This window comes from Leptonotus elevatus, chromosome 5, assembly GCF_054856555.1.
Source record: "Leptonotus elevatus isolate MCC_2025b chromosome 5, RoL_Lele_1.0, whole genome shotgun sequence".
Taxonomy (NCBI): Eukaryota; Metazoa; Chordata; class Actinopteri; order Syngnathiformes; family Syngnathidae; genus Leptonotus; species Leptonotus elevatus.
The window spans coordinates 4,301,431-4,326,108 of record NC_141243.1 but is presented as its reverse complement, the minus strand read 5'-3'; the positions used below and the strand labels follow the sequence as shown (position 1 = coordinate 4,326,108).

General features: G+C 38.8%; 1 long non-coding RNA gene across 2 annotated transcripts in view; it reads left to right on the top strand.

The window, feature by feature from the left end:
* Nucleotides 1-24,678, top strand: part of LOC147173411 (uncharacterized) — a 117,305-nt gene that overhangs the window by 9,736 nt on the left and 82,891 nt on the right. For both annotated transcript variants that reach the window (XR_015094877.1, XR_015094876.1), the window contains exon 2: nt 10,357-10,468. This is a non-coding gene — a long non-coding RNA (uncharacterized LOC147173411). The remainder of the gene's footprint in view (nt 1-10,356; nt 10,469-24,678) is intronic.

Genomic DNA, 24,678 nt, shown 5'->3' with positions numbered 1-24,678 from the left:
TAGGAAGAGCATATGCCGATGAGTAATGTTAAGATGCGTCTCTGTATACATTCCTGAATTTTTTTGTATGAATAGTCGTCCTTTTGAGTGATAAAAGTGCCGCGAGTAGTGCGCTAATTAGCATTAGCGAGTCAGACTGCACATCTATAAATTGAAAGAGAAATCATCAAAATCGGAATCGAATCGTGAGACAAAGATTCCCACCCCTTGTATACAATATGTGTTAATAACGGGACAATACCCATGCATCAGCACATTTGAAAAGAGAAGGCGCGCGCACACACATACACACATCCTTGTGCCAGCTGTATAAGCCAAAGAAGTGTCTGTGAAGACAACAGGCGGATTTGAAGTCAGAGGGTCGTCTTAAAAACAAAAAAAAAAAGTGCCACCCAGGAAACAACAGTGTTGAGCCGCAGAGGATTTCCGACCTCTTGCTGCCACCTCTGCAGATGATGTGACACTTTGGTGTTAATCAGTCTTTTAGCAGCTGCGAGTGATAAATGAGCTAATGACATCAAGGCTCGTGAAATGACAATAAACATTTGATTCATTAGGGAGCAGCAAGGTCACGTCGCAGTGTTTTCTTTCACAGCGCATTGTTAGAGTGATTGTTGCACTCCTCTGAATTAATAGACAATTCATTTTTTTCTAATCAGATTGCGGATTGTTGTGGTGCCTGCTGTGAGGCATGAAAATAGATATTTATTAATTTGTGTCACATCTTGTCAGCTTTTGTATGGTAAGATTTCAATGCCAATAGTTTTGACGCTAATAATTGCTGTTTTTATTGTTTTTAAAGTTTATGCTCTACTTTTGATGCCAGCAGTCTGTTAAAGTTTTAATACTAACCGTTTTCATACTAAATGTTGGATGCTAAAGTTTAATTTGACAAGTTTTGTTGATGCTAGCAAGTAAACAGTTGGATGATCCTAACAACCATCCTTGCTACATTTTGAATGGTAAAGGTCAATTTCTCAGCTTCTCAGTTTTGATTACAACATAGCACATGTTAAATTTTTGCTGTTAACAATTACGATGATAGCAACCTCCATGCTAAAGTTTTGTTGCTACCACCTCCATGCTAAAATTCTGATGCTAACAATCGATCTGCTCAAATTTTAATGCTAACAGTTTTCATGCTAAAGTTTGGTTGCTAAGTTTGTTTGTTTGTTTGTTTTTACGTTTTGATGATGCTAGCAAGCTAACAGTTGGAGCGTTTTGATCCTAACAACCATCCTTGCAGAATTATAAATGGTAAAGTTTTGATTATGGCACGTAAATATTTTGATGTTATGATAACAACCTCCATGCTAACAATTTTTAAAATTGCTCAAATGTTGATGCTAGCAGGTTTGACGCTATGCATTCATGTTAAAGTTTTAATGTGAACAGTTTTACCATGAAAAAAGGTAATAATAAATGAATAGCAATGGTACAGGGCCGTTTAAGGTGTTTTGACATTTTTAAACCTTTATTTTTTTCATTATATCAGGCATTTGTTCATTTGTGCCGACACCCAACCAGCCCGAAACAGTCTGCAGGCGCTGATTCAAATCTTCACCCTGGCTTTGATTGTGCATGTCATTTGACCTATCAGTTTGGTCTTTTGCGCCAAAGGCAAATACATTATTCAAGTTTGCGTGATTACCTTTCAAGCGCTATCTGGTCTTCTGTGTAGTGAGGCCAAAAATGTTCACAGATGGAAGAGGACTAATGGTCCAGATGGCTGTGAAAAAAAAAATCGTTTTCAAGTGAGAACATCCGACGATTACAGTCTCTTGCTTCTACAAAAGCAAACATATGGAGGCTGTTTCCGTCTGAACAATAGAGACGGCAGATTTGAACATTGCTTGCAGAACGGATTAGGTCATAGAAACAATTTGTATTCATGTGCTTCACATAATGTAACTCTCCACTGCATGCATGCATCAGTTAGAAAAAATACACTTTTTAATATGATTTATGACACATTTGATATATTTGTCAGTTAAACCTGGGTCCGACATAAAGCCTTTTTGAGTGGCGGCCAGGTGGGGGCCACCATGAGCCAAGTTGTGATGGACCCGTTAGAACCGGAACTGGCCCCGTAAAGCCGTGATAATACACATGTAAAATGATAACATACGTAAATTTATAACTCACACAAATCAAATTTTCCCCACAAAAAACTTTGTTAGTTACTTGAAATTTTGAGTGGCAAACTATTAAAAACAAAAAAATCTTAATTTGAGTTTTGATGTTGAATATATTCAAAATTATGTCTTGACACTATGTCACTATTCTAAATAAATAATACATGTGACAATTGTATTTACAGAATGATACATTACAAGAAATTGGGCAAATTAAAGAAGTTCAGTAAATTTTCTAGGCAATGAAAACATGAGTCTCCAGTGAAATTATAATGTTTTTTGCATAGATTTAGCCTGAATAGTTTTACTTTGAGCGAGTTGCTGCAGCGGCCTTGACAGCGAAATCCATTTGCTTAAAAAATATTGGTGTTTACTGTTTATCCCTATTCTGGCTAATTAACGAGCATTGTTTTGCACAAAAAAATTGTACAGTTTTGGAAAATAGCTTGATTGATTTACAAGTCAAAATATTTGGGTAAAAATGCAAGTGTTGATTTTTTTCATATTAATTTATGAAATTTATACCAGCCGGTTAGTCCGGTGTGTGGAAGGTACGCAGTGGCCCCGTCGCTGGCCCATCGGGATCTCCAGGAGTGATTCCCGGAGTGAAGCACCGTACTTCACATTCTGCTAACATGGACCTCAAGAGAGATGATCCAAAAGATGGAACGACAGATTTATTGCCCCTTCGATGCTCCTGATTTACAACAATTGTTTAATCTCCAAATTCGAGCCACATGAAGTTTTTTTTGTCCCTCTTTATTTTAGAGCGCTAATTTATAGAACCCCAATGAATGCACGTTGTGTCTTTGTGGAAGACCAACCAAAAGAGCTGTCTAACGTTTATCGTGGAACCAGATGTAGAGAATCTTTTAAACAAGTTACATTGGTTTTAGTTGAACAGAAACCTCTAAACTATACTTGCACAGGTTTATATTAAGAGCCAAAGATGCAATGCGCAGGGCTGCCACACATGAAACTACATCTGCCCGAGGCTAAGCACAGCCTTTTGTGTCACAGGCAAGTTCCCACTGCGCGACCGGCTTGAGTTGAGATTCCCAAGTGGCGGGTTTTTTTTTTCTTTCTCCCCAGCTCCCGGCAAGTGTTCCTGTGTTGTGGTGGGAGGCTCGACTTGGGCCCGTGTTGCTGTTTATTTCCATTCTGTCATGTGAGTGAATCTGATTACAGGTCGTTAAGTCAATATTTAGCTTCTGCGGACAGCATCATCTTGGCCCAGTTTATTTATTCTGCAACCCGGCACACATCTGCTGCTGCCAGTGTCATGCGCGGTAGCAGACGTGTGCCGCTAGCAGGAAGCAAAGCAAACAATTAGGGCGCTCTCCCGCTTGAGTAACTCGAGTGGAGGGAAAAAAAGTGTTTTGTGAAGTCATGATTGCAGCTAGAGGTCAAATGTATTCAGGATGCTTGTAGTGCTTTCTTTAGGAATGTATTTTGAGGGAAGGAGCAGTGAATTTTATGCTAATTGTCACCATAAATAAAATAGAAGAGAACAAAGTTTTTATTAGGCCAAAATTGCAAAGCTTAATAAAATCAGGGTCTTGACTCTTTTTTTTTTTTTTTTTTTTTTTCTCACACTTTTTATGTTTAAATGGGGTACATCTGCACATGCCATAAGTTTTTTGTCATTTTGAGCCAGTTTGTCTTCTATGCACCACAACATGACAATAAAACAGGAGTTTATGATGTTTTCGTTTTTTTTTTTTTGGTTTTTAGAGATAATTGCAGACAAAAATGTCACCTACATATAACAGGTGTGGGTTAAAAAAAAAGAAGTTCAGTACAATGTGGGTATTTTGTCTTTGCAGTTACACATGCACTGTAAAGACCATTGCAGCAGGTTATGATTAATGTCTCAGACCGACAAAAAACAGATGTAATTCACTTCATAGAGGCCACCATGCAGCGTGCATCCCGCTATTACTGCACAACTATTTGCTTTAGGCACTGCAACACGTTTTATTTCCTTTAACAAGCACTTCTAGACAAATATTTCTCTCATATTTTGGCAGTAAAAATACACTTACACACTTCACAACGTGGCTAAGGTGCAGTTATTGAAACTGATTAACAATGTTCACTCAAACCAATCGACCCCTGATGCGAGTAACTTGTTGAGCGTACATCAGCGGTTGTATTTAACTCAGCCATGGTTAATGTTGTCACGAGTCTACCCAAAGCCGTGAGTGTGTACATATGTCTATATTAGGGGTGTTTTGATTTTAAAGATGTCAGTGCATCAAATCGAACAGAATCAAATCATTTCACTTTAAAATATATCAAAATACGTATCGAATCGTCTTTTTCCGGAGAGACATGCATTTTGAAGTAAATGCCGGATTTACAGCACTGAGAATTTCATTGATGTATGCAAAATGACAACAAGAAACTCTTTGTATCATGCCTTATCGAACTGAGCTAGAACATATTATATATATATATATATATATATATATATATATATATATATATATATATATATTCATTCTAACCCCAAAAAATATTATTACATTTAAAACCACTGAAGAAAACAAAATAATCACTTCTAAATGCCTATTTGAATTGATCACATAGACAAAAGTAATAGTCACGTGACTTCCCGGCAGGTTTTGGTCACAGTGACTCATTTTTCTACCATTTAATGAAGTTGAGGGGGCAATGTAATGACAGACATTTACATATATCTCAAAGGATTCAGTACAAATAAATATGACTAAGACTAGATGGACAACCTTACATGAAGCCATGTTGTGAGCAGATTGCAGGTGGATCACATCAGTCAAAAAAATATTCGGCTTAATTATTATTTTTTTACTTAGAGAAATGTTAAATAATACATTTGTAGTCTGTGATGAACAAAAGCAGTTTTTTTGTCACTGCTGTCACAACAAGAGCCAAGCAAAAGTCTTTTGAAGACATCTAATCAGAAAGTTTCTGTTTGCAAGCCGAACCAATCCATTCGAGGGAAGCTCAAAGCAGGGGCTGTGTCCAAATCTACAGACTCCTTTTGGAGTTCATTTTCCCCCCGAAACCACCTCCTCCTCCTCCTCCTCCTCCTCCTCCTTCTCCCAATGAATTCCAGATGTTTTGCAGACGAAAGTGAATTTTAGGGGGAGGGTTGCTGGCAGTTGTTCTTTCTCTATGGCATGTATGCCTAATGTATGTATGCATTCTTTATAAAAAAAAAAAAAAAGCAGTGGTCCCTAAAAAGTATGGCAGCTCTCCAGGATCATATGGAAATACAATGTGCTTGAACCCATTAGTGGTGGACCCAAGCCAAACAGATTCAATGCAAATATGTCCAGTTGAAATGCTTGTGACAAAGACTAAGCATACTTTTAAGATCAAGGCAGCACGGAAAGGATTCCAAGTGTAATGAAGTCCCGACGTGCACATCTTAGGAAGCAAAATTCAAATGGCAGGTCAGGTAAACATGCAGCGGAGGTGTTTCACATCCAGTCGCTGTGTGGTCACTGACATAACCCGAGGTTATGGAGTCAGAACTGCAGGAAATACACTGATCTCTATTTTTAATAAATATCAAATCCTCCTTGCCCGAGGGCCAGATGAAAAGAGGCCTCAACCGAGTGTTCCTCTTGGCGGACGATAAAGTGGCAGCAGCCCCCAAGCGGCAGTTCCTCACACGAGGGGAATCAAACGCAAAAATGCATGACACGCAATTATGATCCCGACACTTTCCTTGAGGGCCGACTCGGTGGGGAAAGATGCTAAAAGGTTCAGCAAATTGTTCTACCCGTGTGAACGTGTGTGCACTTGAAAATGTCAAAATTTGACCTCGCATGAGGAAGTTGTGATTTTATGTTTTTGTTTGATCTTTAGGTAGATTAAGTGAAAATGATCTCAAGTGTGTGGAGGGTGGTGCACGGACTGTCAAATTTGGCTTAATGAAATGTATCCTACTGTGCATCCTTCAATTGTTTAGGGTAAAAGATGCGAGTGCATCAAATCAAACCTAATCGAATAGTTCCACTTTGAAATGTATAGAGATGCGTATCTATCCGTCTTTTATTGGCGAGCTATATCTTAGATGGAAATGGCATATTTACCGTATTGACAAGTTCTTTCAAATGTAAAATGACAACAAAAAAAGTCATTGGCATCAATCATTGAGCTGTAACATATCGAATCGATTCGTAATAGCAATTAGTCAAACCGAATTGAATCGTTCCACTTTCAAATTTTTTGGCACCCTGTTGAAAATCTTATTGAATTATCATTTGTGGAGGAACAGGCAGCTAGGCAGCGAGCTAGCACATACAGCACATATATAAATGGAGCGTGATACGATTCAAGGTTGGTAAAGTGTCGTTTGATCCAGTTCGATTATGTGGGATTACGATGTGAACTACTAAAGCACGGCTCAGTTTGAGACGGTTATGATGCGGTTAGTTTCACGTTGAAAGTAAAAGACTTAGCAATATCAAAATAGTATTGTAGTTGGATTTGAGTTGTATTCACTTGAAATGTATTTCTGTCTCTCGAAGAAGCTTCCCAATTTTAGTGAGTGCTCTCCAGTAGCTTAGAGGGTGAAACTTTTCGGATTATCATCTAAACCCTCGAACAAAGCTGATAGCTGCGTAAATAAACTCTTACTTGTTCTATCTATCTGATGCACTTTTTGGCAACGGCAACGAAAATAAACACCTCGGTGACGGCGGTATCTTTGCTGCGGATTTGTGATTTATCCATCCATAAACGTTTGGCCCAACTCAAAAATAGTAAACACAAAGCAATTTTCGTTTGGTTGTCTGCCAAGGCACATGGCTGTATTATGATAGCAGGCCTATTTCCTGTACTTAAGATTTTTGTTGAACATTAGGCCTCATTCTCAGGCTGCGAATGGCAGAGATCGGTGGCCCAGTTTCAATAATCTTAACCTCTCATGCCTCAGACGTCCGACCAGATGTGTGCTCCTCTTTGCAAGTTATTAGTGGTTCCTAGTACAGGTTCTCTGCTAAATGCTTCCAGCTCAGCTTTGGCAGTACGCAACGGAGGCATTCCAATCCCGCAACATCACATTTTCCCTTCAGCTTCGCTATCGCAAATAATTATTTATCTCGAAGAAAAAAAAGCCACTCTTTGTCTTGTAGGTTGGACTGGAGGGGAGTAAATAACGTTTAAAGACATCTATTCATTCCACCATTCCATTTCTCATTGTGTCCAACTGTCCATATTGCATCATCCATGGTTGATAGTTGTAATAAACTGTTTGTTATTCTACCTTTAGTTTTATTATTATATCTTTTTATGCCGCCACTTTTTATCCTTCAACTACTTTTACAATTCTTGATCAATTCAAACCATTCTACCTTCAATGTGTTCCGAAAATATACGCTTCGTGAGCTATTATTTTTCTCATTCCTAGCTTTTACCATTTTCCCACAATTCAACATTTTCCACCCCAAAAATCCCCATTCATTTTGAATCAGACATTCAAAAATGTCCTCCCGTTCGAAATTCAAACCGTTGAGCTCATTCAATTCAGCTTGGGATCAATCTTCAGCACTCCCCCAATTCTTACATAGCAAAAATTCCCCATTTATCCGCTATTTTTCACCGTCAAAATTTCTTAGGGTTAGGACTTAAGGTTACAGTTCAAATCGTTCCTATTAGGAATTCAGTATCGTTCCTATTCAAAATTCAAACATTCACCTCTTTCAATTCACCTTGCTATTCAATCTGATATAATTCACCCGTGCAAAATGTTTCCACGTTCCACATAATTCTACGTTTTTGACCCACAAATTCCCCATTAATTTCCAATGACACATTCAACAATTCAACAACACATTAAAAAAATGTTAAGCTCATTCACTTTACCTTGGGAATGACATTCAACATTCCCACATACCAAAAATTCCACACTTTTCACTCACATATTTTCACAATATAATTTCACCAAATTCCATATAATTAAATATTCAATATCATTCCACATCCTTTAATGCAGCATTAGCACCACTACCTTTCACAAACATTCAATATCATTTACTATCGTTCCAAATCGTTCAATACCATTTGACATAATGCCATATCTTCAATAACATTCCACATCATTCTGTATGTTGCCATGTTTCTATATTTTTTTTATTCATCATTTCAGCATTCACACACAATTTCTCTAGAAATTGCTTCATCTAGTTTACGAATGCTGTTGTCCCAGGCCAAAATGCCAAGTAAGAATTTAACAGGTGGCTAGCTGATAGCTAGCACGAGAAGCTATCAAAGCAGTCTACATCAAAGTTAGTCAGTGGCCAACAAACAAAACACATTCATTGCCCATTTCCTACATCAGTGAGTTAACGATTTTATCCCCCGTTTTGAAATCAGTTGGTTGCCCACTCTGAGGAGTTTTTTCCGAAGCTGACGCGGCTACAACAACAATGCTAATGAATCCGCTATAGTCGTCTTCATCAACATGTAATGTACTCTCGACTTGAAACGCAGCTGTCTAAGTGGTGTCCAACTTCACACCTTCTTAGGAGGGAGCCCGACAAATGCACAGCTAAGAAAATATTTACAGTAAGAGACCACTCTCGTATGGTGGTTGTCTGTCTGTCTCTGGTTGGAGCTGATGTCGCTCGAAGGAGGTCCCCCCCCCACACACACACACCCTTCCAAATGAGTATAAACAATGAGCTGGAGCCCACCTGGTGCTTATGTCCACGTGCAAACGCAGCTTTGTGAGGTCGCCCTTACGTAACAATTGTCACCACACACGGGGATGCCCGTAAATGTGACGTTTGCTATGATTAAGCGAATGTTTACACGCGACTCAACTGAAGGCAGATGAAAGGGTGTCGCTTTGGGCCCTTTGTTTAGAGGACAATGGCATTTTGGAGCCTGGAAAGAAAGAAAAAAAAAATACAATGTAGCATTACTGTTTCATTTTAGCAGATTTACATGCAGGTTGTGTTTCAGTGACAGTTCTGGCATGTTAAATGAGTGTGTCAAAGTGCATCTGATTAACCCGTACTAACTCTTACTGCTATTTCAAACTGTTCATAATTCCATTTACCTTATCTAAGGCTGAGTTCCAAATAACAATACAGTATTACTGTTTACATTGTATGTAAATAGTTGGTAGTGTTTCCTGACAGTGGTATAGCGTATACAGTATATTAGGGGTGTGCCAAAAAAATCGATTCTCATTTAGCACGATTCAGAATCGATTTTAAATGTCCCAAAATCGATTTTATTTAAATTATTTCATACTGTCTTCCCGTTGTTTGTGCGTGCCTTTATTGGGAGCGCTGTTTATGTTGTGCCCGATTTGGCCACTGAGGGGCAGTGTGGTTCCACGCGGTCTGATGAACTGTTAAGTTGTAGCCATATTGGAGAGTAGAAGGAAAAAGTCACGATCAAGTTATTCCAATAAAAGTTGTTTTGCAGCGTGGAGCCGTTCTTTTGAGTGATAAAAGTGCCGCGAGTAGCGCGCTAATTAGCATTAGCGAGTCAGGCTGGAGTAGATCATTACAATTTCTTGCACATCTATAGATTGAAGCAAAAATCATTGTCAATCAAATCATTTTGAATCAAAAATAGTTCTGAAGCAAAAATCGATTCTGAATCAAATCGCACACCCGAAAATCGGAATCGAATCGTGATACATTCAAAGATTTCCACCCCTACAGTATATAGCATTTTTGTGTGTGTGGCATTTTGTAGGTCCGGCTGAACTGGGATTGTTATCTGTATATAGAAGATGTAAAACCTGAATTATGTTAAGTCTGCAAAAGTAAACTGAACCAAAAAAAAATCTATAGTATAGTAACTTTCTTTCTCTTACATAGGTCACTGTTTTTGCAACCTTTGTCGCTATCAAATTGCTAAATTGTATGAGTTGTTTGTTGTTCATATCCATTCTGCTGCTAAAGTACTATTGTCAAGTTTAGACTGAGACTTTTAACAAATTAGACCATTCAAGTGAAAAGTCTCCCTTTTAATTATCACAATAGCTTCACAAAGGGAAAGAATCACTTCAAAATGTTTGGGCCCAAAAAAAAAGAAGAAGATTTTTGGTCCCTGTGAATCCTTTTTAACATGACAATATAATGACACAATATTTACAAAACACATCATGACAACAGTGTACATTTGCAAAAGTTACATGACATGTTTAACCAAAATGAACCTTGGCAGTCCACTCAACACTGTCTTTCTATCTGTTTTCAAACTGAAGGTCGCACGAGTGTCCTCGCCGACGCATCCGTCCCTGGGGCATTTGGTCCAAGGCGTAAATGAAGAACACCCACACTGACAGCGTGGAGTGAACACAGACCAAGGAGGACACGGTAAACCATGATAAACAGAGCGGACCACCCTTTAGTGCTCACTGTTTGCAAACGAGCCGTTGCACAGCATCTCTGCGACTCTTCCAACTGAGCTCTATTTAGACTTTGCAGGTGGATTTATGAGGATAACATTGCAACAACCCGTGTGTTCAAATTACTGTAATGATGACCATTTTTTTGCGGGTGCCAAGTCCACTTACAGTGGATAAAAAAACAAAGAGTCTACACACCCCTGTTTAAATGCCATTTCTTTTGCGATGAAAAAAAGAAGAAGTATGATTAGTGCTGCACTTTGCAACAATTTGCCCCCAAATATCTTTGCAATAGCCTTTTTAATGAATAATTAATGACTGAAACATTTTTTGATTAGTAGATTAACACCTTAGCTGTTCATAATGGGTTAATAGTTTTCGGACTGGATTTGGGTTCGCCCTCTGTCCGCGGATGTGACGTCGTGTGCGTGTTTGTGTACGTGAAGAAAGGAAAATATTAATTATTATTAATTCTAGACAAAATATGAACTGAATGAATTAAAATGGCTAAATTAGTCAAGTATCACTTTAAGGTTTTGTATCAATTCTGACTACTACTTGGAACTCATAATGCCTCATAATTAAAAAAAAAAAAACAACAACATCTTTTTCTGTTGGAAATATCACGAAAAGCCTACTAGAACAGCTAATATTTTATTTGGCATTAATTAGAGGCACGTTAAATGATGGAAGTTGTTCCCCGATTTCCCGATTAACATGATTTTGAGTGTGTGATTGGCGAATCATGAACACAGCCACATCTGCAGTTTCCAAGTAATTGTCTGTACCCATCTTACCAAACATGTACCATCAATTTAATTTGTTCAACTTAAAACATTCATATGTCAAATCATCCAACCCCATTAAAATGAATGGAATTTCAAATAATCCGTTCCAATCTCAATGCCAAAAAACAAAGAAATAAAAAAATGTTTTTAAAAAGGAAAATATAACATCAATTAAATAGAAAGTTAAAAAATAAACTGTAACTAAGTAACCAGAGCTAAGAAAGGCACGCAAACCACCACCGGATGTAGCAGTAGAGTATTGCAATTTTCGCTTTAAAAGAATTCCACCGTCATTAACGGGCTCTCTGAGGGAAACCATAACACTATGATGGCCCGAAATTAAAAATAATTTGACATTCCTGCTGTAGAAGCTCTCTGAGTGATATACTGTATATGTATATGTGTGTTTCAGTCACTATGGCAGCAATAGATCCACCCTACTCCAGAATCATAACTAACAAAAAATGGACAAACGTGACACATTTTTGTTCTGAGTTCAAGCCTTGGCGGAGGTCTGCATCGTGAGTGCTAAACAGTTTGTTTTTTTAGTATTCCCCAACATGATTTATCTTGACCGCCTGGAATTCATTTTTTGTTTTGGGGCCAAGCAATAATATCCGTATGACATGTCAAAGTCAGATTTTTTTGTTAGTGAGGGAAAGATACCACGTACACCTTGTGTGTATGAATCCACGCTGGGTCTGTAAGTCGATTCTGCGCCACGTTGAGGTGTTGACGTCCTCCAATACTTCTTATTTATCTAACCTCTTCTGCTCGGCCTATTTTATATAAATAGGCTCTTCATAGACCTTTTTTACTTTTTCATGCTGAGTGCACATTTTTCCTCTTCTCCCCCAAGGCCATTCAAACGGCCTCTAATGCGGGTGTTTTTTAACTATAATTGGAGTGATAAAATGCCAACAGCTTTTGCATTAGAGCTGCTGTAACTCATGTCCGGGTGCACTGCTTGGACATGCTCTTGTCAATAATATGTAGTTTGAGGGGAAATGTACTCATCTTACCCAGAGGTGGCAAATCCAGGTCCAGAAAGTAAAAACCCTAATACAGTTTGGCTTTAGCCCCTGGTGCTAGCTAGCTGAGCTAGCTAGCTCCCATGGTGCTCGCTTACCTGCTAGGGAGCTAGCTAGCTAGCACCTGGGGCTTAAGCTAAACCATGCCATAGTTACTTAAAACATTCATATGTCAAATCATCCATACCGATTAAAATGAATGGAATTACCAATAAAGCCAAACTTTGCCATAGTATGCCTTTAGACCCTGGTGCTAGCTAGCTAAAGCTAAAAGCCAAACTGTGGCAAGGTTTTTACTTTCTGGACCTGGATATGCCACCTCTGATTTTACCAAAAATATACCATACATTTAATTTGTTCCGCGATCACTCTGGTAATTTAAAACATTCATATGTCAAATCATCCATACCCATTAAAATGAATGGAGTTACCAATAATTAGTAGTAAGTGTTACGTTTTTAATAAGGAAAATATCACTCTAACAGTAGTAACATCATTAAATAGAAAGTGGTTTTTTTTAAAACATTTTGCACATCATGAATAATTAATTACAGCAACTTCTGGTGTTCGCGACTTTGCCACCAGACAGCAGTATAATACGGTCATGTAGACACTAACGTAGAACTACTTTGACTCAGTAAGCTGTGCTAATTCATATTTTCACAGAGGATAAAGAATATAAGCCTGTGAGTATGGCGCTATTGTCTGTCTGCATGTCTACTTTAGCCTGTCGATGGTGTTTCCTATTTTTTGTTAGCAGTAAGCTAGTGGACTTACACATGCAATTACTCTTTGTTATATACTATATTTAGTTTGACAGTAAATTTTAATTGGGAGTTGCCTTAAACCTTTTTTTTTTTTAACATTTGTTCGCTATCTCAAACTGTTGCTTTTTATAAAGTGACCTGACTTGAGTTCACTGCAACAGCTTGTTTTCAAAAACGTGTATGTCAGGTCGCTCTTATCTCAAGGTACCACTATCCGCTCAATATTACCCAGATTGAGCGTCCATATGACTTCACTGCAAATGAAATCTTACTTTAGTCAACATTATTAATGTGAAGCAAATGGTACTGGGGGCTTAGCATTATGATCAATCATCTGGCCGCTGCTCTCCCCCTTGAAAGAAAATTTCATCCTGGATTTTGGTGGAGTCGAGGTTATTTTTATTTTTCCCAGAGCCGTCACGCGAGATAAACATGAGAAAGCTACAAGCAATCTCCGAGACTTTGGCAGAAGACTGATGACATTCCAGTGAGCTTCTGGGGGCTTCGGCCTCATGGGGTCAAGCTCCTCTTTACTGGGACTTTTACAATCCGTTATTAGGTCCAGCAAGGCCTGGCTTGAACTGTTTCGGTCTCAGTTGTAGAAATTGGACTCGGAAAAGAGTCAATCAGTGTTTATTTTTATGGATCGGCTGAGGTTAAACACATTCCGCTCGCTGGCTGACCTCCCATTTCTTCAACTTTCAGAGCCAAACTGTCACTATCATTAAACCATTGTTTTGATGTTTTGGACTGTCATGCTAGTGCAAAAAAAAAAAAGAGAAGAAGTTAGCTGCTATGTAATACAACTCAACCAAAACCTTTAAATCAGTGGTACAACATTAAACATATTTAGCTCTCCAGGTACAGTCAAGTGCTAAGTGAACGATAAAGATTAAAATACAAACGTAAAATGTACTTACTGTACTAAAATGTACAAATACTGTAAATAAAAGGAAAAAAAAAAGACAGAAGTAAGGTACTGTAAAGTGTTTTTAAAAAATACTTAAAACTGGTTTCATGCATGGCTATAAGCTTCATTTTACTGTTTAATTGCATTTTGTGTTTTAAATGTACAATGGTACCTCGTCTCGGGCTGCACAATTAATCGAAATTCAGTTACGATTTCGATTATTACACGCCACGATTACAAAACGGGCATAAACAACAAAACAATTATTACAAATTTTGAGTTGTTTTGAGGCAAGCTTTGGAGTTCTCATGTCCTACATCTGTTTCTAATTCAGATTATGCTGGTGCAGTTTTTTTATTTAAATTTTTTACAAGTTGCACTTTTGTCAACATTGTTTATTCATTTTACAATGTCTAATACTATAGTGAGCATACTTGAGTTCAAAATTTGTACTTGAGACATCCAATGAAATTGTTTATTTCAATGTTACAATAGTTCTATGACCATTTATGTGTAAGTAAACTCTAATGCACTATGTTTGTTTATACAAAGAAACCATACTTGAATGTATACATTTTGCAGCTTTTTTATTTGAAAATAGCAAATTTGATCAATTTTGTTGTTTGGTCAATTAATATTTTCTACCTGTTAAAACATTGTTTTTGTACCAAAAAAGAAATGGTTTAATTAATCTTTATTGAAATTATTATCCAAATAATCGTGATTAACATTTTTCTTTCATTATCAAACCTTGACTTCGTTTTTTTGAGGTACATTACAAGCCATTGTTTCACTGACGACGTGACGACATGTTCACAATGTCCTGTTTGACAAAAACTACAAGAAAACACTCAAAGTTGCCATTTGCGAGGATAAATTTGGTACGGACCATTTTCGAACCGACGAAAACCAAACGGAGCTACGAAAACTGTGACAAAATTTCTGCAGATATAAATAATAACTTGAATTTCCAGTAATCACAGTTTGTTTTCCCCTCCTCCTCCACCTCGTCACATTGGCCCGACATACATTTCCTACACCGTTGTTACTCAACCTAATTTACAGCTATCATTAGCCGGTGTTCTGGAGGTTACAAGCTAAAAGCCGTAAGGGCAGAGCAAGGGGACGAGGGGGAGCATTCCTAATATTAGGTTTCCATTAGTTGGGATGCCGATGGCTTGAGTCATTTCAAGCCTGTTGTCTTTGGACTCAAATCTGGATTCCAACCCTCGAGCTGCATAATCAGCTAGCGCCTTGGGCCACATGGGGGGGGGGGGGGGGGGGGGGGGGGCTTTCTTTGAACAAGACGCAGAACCATAAATATAACATGAGTAACTTCACTTAGATGGCATAAATCCTCTTTATTACAAATGTTACCAGCATGTAGAGTTATTTTGCAACAACTTGGAAATATGGGAGTGTTATTTATTATATAATGTACTGTATGTGGGTACTTCCTAATGGCTATCAAGTTGCTGTGCACTCTGAAACCCTCGAATGATGTTATGGACTCCTACCATCATGTCACCAGCCTGCAGCTGCATTCTCAAATACACACGCACACGCACACACACACACACACACACACACACACACACACACACACACACACACACACACACACACACACACACACACACACACACACACACACAATGCACATTATCTCTCTAACCAGCTGTCACTACCAGATGAAACGGTGTCTCCTTTCACTTCAACTAGTCGGTTTAAAAATACTAATAATAATAAAATGCAAAGAACTGAATTTGAAAACAGTTTTTCCCTACATAAGTCCTTTACAGTAAATAATTAGTTCCAGAATCAGCTCTTTGGAATCATAAAATCTTTATTAACTTTGCCGGACTTAAATACTTGTTGTCATGAAGGAACGTGAATGGATGAGAACAAGAATCAAGTGCAATGCGTGGTACTTTTATTAACCATAGGAGGAAAGGTTAGCAGACAACCATGACTGGACGGGACTGGACTGGTCACCGTGATTGGACGGGACTGGGCTGGACTGGTCGCCATGACTGGACAGGACGTGAGTAGACCGGTCGCCATGACTGGAACGAGCGTGACGTGACTTGACACTTGCCATGGAGTGACTATGACTTAGCTGGAGCTACGGCTTCTTGGCTGTGACTAGGATGACTTGGCTGTGACTAGGGATGTGAATTGCCCAGTACCTTGCGATTCAATCTGTATCACGATTCATAGGTCACGATTCGATTAATCTTGATATCGAAAAGTCAATTTTAGTTTAGAAAATACTAATCAGTAAACTTGTACATGTACACTGTAAGATTTGTATGAAAATGTACTTCAGGCTTATAACTGTGAGCCACTGTATTTAACAAACAGGTTAGAATCTGTTTCATGTTTGAACAGCATTGAAATAAAATATAAAGGCTTAATGTTCTATAATATTTCCATCAAAAACTTTATTATAAAAAATAATAATAATAATAAAAATAAAAATATATATATATTTTTTTAAAAACAAAAAAAAACAGATCTTTAAAAATCGATTTGGCTGCATATGAATCGATACGAGAATTGTGTGCTGTAATATCGCGATATATTGCCGAATCAATTTTTTTTTAACACCCCCTAGCTGTGACAATGGCTACTTGGCTGTGGCGATGACTTGACTGTGGCGATGACTTGGCACACGAACTTCCACACTTAACATTGACAATGCACCCACACCGACTAACATACACACAACCGGCTAAATACACAAACACTAATGAGACACTCCTGGGGAAGGGATGACACACACAGGTGGACGTGGTCAGACATAACGAGACAAGTGGAAGAAACCAGGAACACAAGACAAAAAACACCAACCACAGACAAAAACAAGAACACCCATAACAAACGAAAACCCAACCCCCCACAGAACAGAAACATGACACTTGTATGACATATAAGGCTCTATATTTCTAGACAGTACATGTGTGTAGTGATGTAAACCTTCCTCTTTTTTTTTTTTCATTCAAAATGTCAGTGTCAATTTTATTTGAAATGCCAAACTACTTTTAGTTTGATGATGATCAGATTTCTGGGCGCTATTGTCCAAACTTCAATGCAAGAACCATAAAAAATGATGACATTGTTGCATTTTGTAACACAGATTGTCATTTTTTGCAACATGTGGTAGCTAGCAGTATAGCATAGAGAGTACTTTTTGAAAGTGTCAGTATCTGTTGTCTCCTTGTGATGTGAAGATGAAACCCAACCTGTCCCTTCATCCTGCGTCGAGTCCTCTGGCGGATGCAGGCAGGGGGTGTCTCATGGAGGTCGCTTTATGCGGGTGTGCAGCTGCTGGTGGACTGAATTTACCGCTTGGAAGATTTGGGGCCTGCTTCACATTTCAAAGATTTGTTGTCTTGTCTATGCGCACGCCGAGATCCTATGGAGACCGTTGACCCGCTCTCGGGGACCGGCCAAAATGGATGTTTCAAAATCGTGAATAATAATTCTGATATCCGATTAATCGTTCCGTCAGCCATTACTTAACTTCTTATACGTACATGCGAAAGTAAGATTATACCGGCGATTATTTTTGAAAAGGCCTCACAAACTCTCCTACAGTTTTAGGCTTACGTAGCATGAAAGCATAAACGCGAGTGGTGTTCCCAACAACTTTTGATGTGTTGACCGTTTGTGGAGATGGACAAATACTGCCATCTGGTACTCGGTGCTAGCATTCAGGCTCAGGTTTCCAGAGAAAAGCACAAAATTGCTCTCGCTAAGGTTTCTCTCACTTTGCCAAGAAAGCACTTAAGGTAGTTGTGACCCGCTGAGGTTCCTCTTGCAGCTGGAGGCAACACTCAGAGGGTCTATTGGTTTTTTTAGAGACCCAAAAGACTGCACCGTAATGTTTAGTGTTGAGTTTTTCCGATTACTGCCCGAAAGCGATATAATGCAAGTACTGTTCTGGTGCTACAAAATGGTGCGAAATGAGTTACTTTTGGCATTACGCGTCTGCATTTAACTGTAATGTATATGTTTTCTGTGCAATTGAGCACGCAACGCAAGTCCAAACTCAGATTGTAATCACAGCATGGCGAGCTCATTTCCAACATTGAATTTATTGCACCGTCGTCAAAGAGCAGCATTATATCAACGATTACCCAGATTACATGTAATATATAGTAATTACTTTTGCCCTTGGTTTTTGTTATTCTTTGGATATTTATTTGTGGGAAAATGAACATTTATAGGTTTCAACCGTTTACTATTAAAGTCTGTACACGTTGCAGTGCCCAAAGTTCTGCCTCAAAAGGCCTCTCATGCAATTTCATCCAAACTGGACTGAAAAGCAGACGCAAAATTGCCTGGTAACCTTTGAACAGAAGAACTGTAACTGAATAGGCACAAATATTTTTACTCCCCCTAAATTACTGGAATATGTGGCCGTAAAAAGCTATTCAAAAATATGGAACTGGCAAAAACAGATCGAACTGGAGGTGTAGAATTTTCCTCCTCATTATGGCGACAGGGCCACAATTATCTTGGAATAGTTTTGATGGCGGCCGTAATGTGCGCGCCGTGCCTATCAAGAACATCAAAACCATGCCTGGAACCGATGCCAGAAGTTCCCTTCGCAAATGAGTCCCACATGGTTGCAAGCAAAACAACTCGGCTGAATTCATGCAGAACCGCTGTATCTTTGCGGACTGCACAGAAGTCTGACTTGATGCTTGTTTAAACGAGTTTGCGTTAGCTTTTAACACGTGCTAACGAAGCTATCGTTCACGCTGTGATTGTTACACGCTTTTGACACACGACCTTGATGCAACCGCTTCTCTTATACCGAGCGATCAGATTCGTAACGATAGATATTATAGCTGAAATGCTTACGTAAGATGTCTGCATAGAGGGAGAAAAAAAAAAAACGCTACTTGTAAGATGACGCTGTAAAATCGTTTAAGGATGTAGCATATATGCTCATTTTTATTAGCATGTATGGAAGTGGCCGGTCGTCGGTATGCGCCGTCTGATTAATGTATAAATCACTGTCGTAACGTCAGAGCTCTTGCGGCTTGGATTCTAATTGTTGAATCGGCGTTGAACCGTCGTAACATTTGATCACTCTGATTGGCTGTTAGCTAGCGAATTAACCCATTAAGGCCTAAAGCGCCTGGCAAAACATGCCTCTAAAACCTATGGGTGACTTTTTGAGTCACCCCCGAAAACCTGACGTTTTCCTGGAAATTCACCAAATTAACAATAATTGATATCTCAGATTTTAGAATTTACACCTGTGGCGTTCACACAAACCTAAGTTTATTATTATATGCCTTAAATATAAATAAATAAATAAATCAACAAACAAATGTCGCAACTGCAGGTATATAACTCCATATATATTTACCTTCAACACTGGAGCGCAGTCGTAATAACCTCGTTGGATCGAATGGTAATTATTCGTCGCCCATTCGGTTACAAAGCCGTTTCCACATTTTCATTGGCTGCAAACATATTTCTTAACATGCTACGAGGCTCACGTCACCCTCTCGTGCATATTCTGATGCATTTAATCGGCTAAGAGACCAAGAATTGGTCAAAACAAAATGACATATCCGCTTTCCCGGCTTTAACGGGTTATAGGGTATGTCAATCGAGTGACAAGGCATGGAGACGCAACTGGAAATACCAGTTATCTACTTCTATATCACGTAATACTGAACCTGAGGTTGTGCTTCGTGTGGAAGTACATCGTGAGTGAAAAAGATAGCGGTATCCATTTTTTTATTTATCGCCCCTATAAAGAGCTTTCCGGTTGCCTTTTTCCTAACAATGAGGAATAGTGACTACTGCCACCAGTGGTATGGAGGGGTATTACTAATCACGCAGGCGCAAAAAGGTACTTGTCATCGATGTCTGCTGCGTGTGTATTTGTGCCAAAGGTCAGGCCGACTCCACAGGCGGTGGGCGTCGGTCACATCTGGCTGACGTCGGATTGCGTCATTTATGAAATTATGCTCAAAGGGAGGAATTTGCGGGTTTCCGAAGACGCGCTTGCTACGAGGCGGCTAGCTAGCTAATGGTACATATTGTCTACTAATCACTTGTTTTTATACACGTCAAATACAATTTTGACTTTGCTGGGAAATTAAAATCGAGACCCCGAGGAGTGTATTTTTGGAGAAATCTCAAAATCAAAATTTTTGACCACCTAATCTATTTTTTTTTCTACTACTCAAAACTAACCCTTGCAACATGCATATTTTATCCACATTTGTTTGAAATAGCTGCATTCGTAGTGGCGAGTAATAGCACCGTACTTTAGTGTCAGTGTGGTTTAGCAAGCTCTCGTTTAGCACAACGCATCATTCCATGTCCAAGTTATAATTGACCGACTTGTGCAAATGTTCTCAGGCTCATGTTTTACGCATCGTTGCTTGTCGTCTCCCCGCTTTTGTCATCGATACGGGGAAAGAGGCCGCTACTGCTGTTGCGGCATTTTGCCCAGAACGGTAAGACGGCTCGGGTTTCCTTCCACCAAATCCCCACTCGACTACCCAGAATGCTATGCGGCTTATTCGATGGCCTTTAATGAGACCTCATGTAGGATTGTGCGTGGTCATGCAGTGGGCTTTAAGCTTTAAGATAAACCGCCATGTTTTTTTCTCTGCGTCCATCCAGGGGATCATTTTAATGCTAACAGGTGTGAACGTTCCATTTTTATGACTTCATCTGTTTTTGTTTGTTTACACTAAGAGATGATGCATATGTATAAGTGTGTGAGGGTGTGTGTGCGCACAGGCCTGTCAGCCTTGGTAAAATTAGAACATCACTCTGAGTGCTGACAGGAAAAAATTGTAGAGGAGGGCAACGCTGGTGGAATTTTTGGAGATGACATGGCCTATCTGTCATGAGGTGCAGCTGCTCCTGTCAGGTAAGGGAGGGGGAAGCGGTGGAGGAACAGAATGATGTGTATATCAGGGCCGGCTGGAAGCAAATGCGAGGGAAGTGTGATGGTAAACTTGTGAAGAATGTTTTTGGAAAACTTTGGCGGTCTTGATGCCTTAAAATCGTTAATTTAAAATCTTTTCTAAATCTTCATTGTTCCTATGGATGACCGAAAACTGCCTAAATCAAATAAATAAATGAATTTAAATAAATAATAAATAAAAGTGAAAAATAAAATCTAAAACATATAATTCAGAAATATATATAAATAAAAGTACAAAAAAAAAAACGAGATTCAAAAAATACAAATAAATGTCGAAACCAATATATGAATAGAATTAAATATCAATCGTTGAATTAAAAACTCTCTGCTCTCACATGTATTTATTTCATGCTGCAGACGCTCTGTCAGGTCAAAATGTTATTCAAATGAGGGGGCGGGCCTAACGTGTCTTGGGTTGGGCTCTGCCGTTGCAAACTGCCTTTCAATGGTTGAGTTGAGCGGGTCAGCGAACAAGGACGTCTCGCCAGCTTGCATGGAGAGCTCCAGCAATGGACCACTATCTTGTCCACTGTCACTACAACTTGCGACTTGAGTTGCTCGACAACAAATCGTATATATTTGTATTTATTTTTACTTTAATTTATATATATATATATATATATATATATACTGTATATTGGTGTTTTTGTTTCCATTTATATTTATTTTTTTGTATGTAATTTTTTAATTATTTTTTATATCCGTTTTTATTTTCACCTGTATTCATTTATTGATTTAGTCATTCATTTATTTTTAATTTTATCAGTAATTTCCTTCATAATCAATACCCGGTTTCAGCTTGGATAGCCCCCCCATTCCCACTCCCCTGATCCTAGCGGATAGAGTGATACAGAAAATGGATTTATTAATGTATAGGATAGGGAAATTTGACCTTTAAGGTCCTTCTGTATGCTGATTCTAAAGTCTGAAAACGCTTCTTCAACTTTGCGTGTGTCTGTGTGTTCACATTTGCATTTTTACATCAAACACACACACAAAACCATTTCCCTAACACAGACTATACTGAGATTTGTTATCTTAAGTTCAAAGCAAAGCCCGGGTGTCTCTCTTCTGTGAAGAAGCTTAGCCAACCCTTTGAAAATGCTTTTATGATAAGAGCTAATTGTGTTGGTGTGATTGATATCAGACATTTAAAACCTAATCACGCTGACCTTTTCCCGGTGCTGGGAACTGGAGCTCTATTTTTAAGACCTGAATCATTTTGATTTCTAGTGTCATGTTTTCTTGCGAGATAATAGAACTGAAATTATGAATGGATGCAATTCAAGTACTACCACAAAACAAGCCATCTAAATATGGCTCTCCATGAAAGTGATGTGTCACTACTTGTGTAGGTGTGAAAAACACAAACAAGAATAGTGATAAGAAATATATATATATATTTTTTTAATTAATTTATAACCACTTGAAATGCACAAATCTTTAGTTTTCAGACGAAACAAAGTCTGAACCATGTCTGGTTTGAAAGAATTTTCAAAGTGGCTCATTATAACACCTCCAGACAAAAGAGGCCAATTAGATAATAGCTCAAGGTTTTCATCACCTCTCTTTGGAAGGAGACAACGCTGACAGACAAGTAAAGTGATGAAGCTTAATGTGATCAACTGCACTTCAAGAGGATTCCAAACTTTTCAATATGACAACGTCTGGTAAAAACATTCAAGTCTGCCTGTGATATTTTGAATTGGGGTATATGCAGTAGATGGCATAAGTTAGACCTAAAAATGTGGACACCTTCCGACCAATCCCGATAATGCTAGTTGCTGATGTCATCGTATCTGCCTCAGTGTGAAAATGGCTTCAAGCACATCTGGCCGTACGTGCGTCCACATCAAACAGTCATCCATTCTCCCTAATTCCTGCCCGGGAACTATTGGGTTAATGCTAGGCGCTAAGCTAACTTGGGTGTATTAACTCATTCACTGCCATTGACGGCAATAGACGTCAAAAATTAATTTGAACTATTTCTATTCTATTAACTTTTGTTAACAAGAGTATGAAAACCTATATTTTTTTTATTGTACATTTAGAACAGATCTAAAATTTGTGATTAATTGTGAGTTAACTATTGGAAAAAAAAGATTATTAAAAATTAGGGGTGTCAGACGATTACAATTTTTAATTGTAATTAATTATAGTTAAATCCCGATCAATCACAAATTTTATATCTGTTCTAAATGTACAATAATTAATTCTAAGTTTTTATACTCTTGTTAACAAAAGTGGAAAAAATGTCAAACTAATAGAAATAGTTCAAATGAATTTTTGACGTCTATAGCCGTCAATGGCAGTGAATGAGTTAAGGCTACCAAAAATAAAGTACTTCAATGTAAAAGACAATCGACTCAAACAGACGAGCCCAACCCAGAATCAGTCCCTTAAATCGAGGTTCCACTGTACTTCCTGTGCAATTTTTGCACGTAGGTTTATATCGTGACATACTGTATCCTGTTATTGTAAAGGGATTACATTTATACGGTGATATCAACTTTAGGTTATATATTCCATCCCTATTTCGCCTCCGCTGATTTATCGAAAGCTCCATTCAAATTTCAGTACATGAAAAAGTCCCGTAAATATCACCTTTCTGACATTTATGAGGTTACCTTTACTAGCTGCTGTAATGGTAAACTAGCACCAGACAAACGCATTGCGTAATTGCGATTAGCGTCATTGCCTTTGAAACAACCATGTTGACAAAAGCCAGGTTCGCACGCGACACCGCTCCTGACTTTATTACGCGAAGCCGAGGGCAGCAGCTGTCGCCTTCGCTATCCTTTCCTAATTTTATCGGCTCCGCTTGGTGAGAGCCGGCCATTTTAGAACCGAACGTCGCCACAGGCTTCTAATGAGAGGAAACTGCCCGCTTATTTTAACGGCTACTCTCGCAACTCCTTGTCTGGCAGTCCTCTCCATTTTGCGGCTGCAGTCACCAGAGACGCAGAAGGCCTCTTTCGTAATCCCCGGCATCTAAGTTTGAAGCTAAAAGCGTATCATTAGGGCTCCTCCTGAGTATTCTGTCTGGAGGAGCTTGATGGAGGGAATCATCGGGGGAGGAGAAAGGTCTTTAAGTTGGTATTATCCAGCCATCTCCATATTTCTGATGGCCCCATGCTGACTGATGGTCTGCTCCTTTATCTTCATTCACTGTGGACGGATTGTCAGTATGAAAGTATGTCTGGAAAGAAGAAGGGCTAGATTGTTGGCTCGTAGATGGATCAGAGGTCTGCCTTGTGCTGGATGGATGGGAGTTTGTCCATGTGGGCCCAGACTGCCAGGCTCCATACATAGACAGCTCGAGTCCAGGAAATGACTGCCATTATGCCAGATGTCCGCTACATTTCTCGTCCATGGTGATTGATACGGTGTGTAATGGATTCGAGGCTTAAGCACTGCCATTGGACTGAAACCAGATTATTGCTTATTTTTGGGTGGAGAATTTGACCACACCTCCTCAATCAACTGTGGAAAATGAACAATCCAATGATGGAGGAATTTTTTTTGTATATATTTATTGCAGATTAACTCATTCATTCCCAGCCATTTTCACTGAAGCAACCCCCTTCGCGCCCGACTGTTTTACTGGATTTTTGACTGATTTTGCAAGAATCACAGATTATTGTGTTCTATTGCTATAAAAACATGGAACCTACCAAAATAAAGATTAGTCTCTTCTTTCATCAGGAAAAAA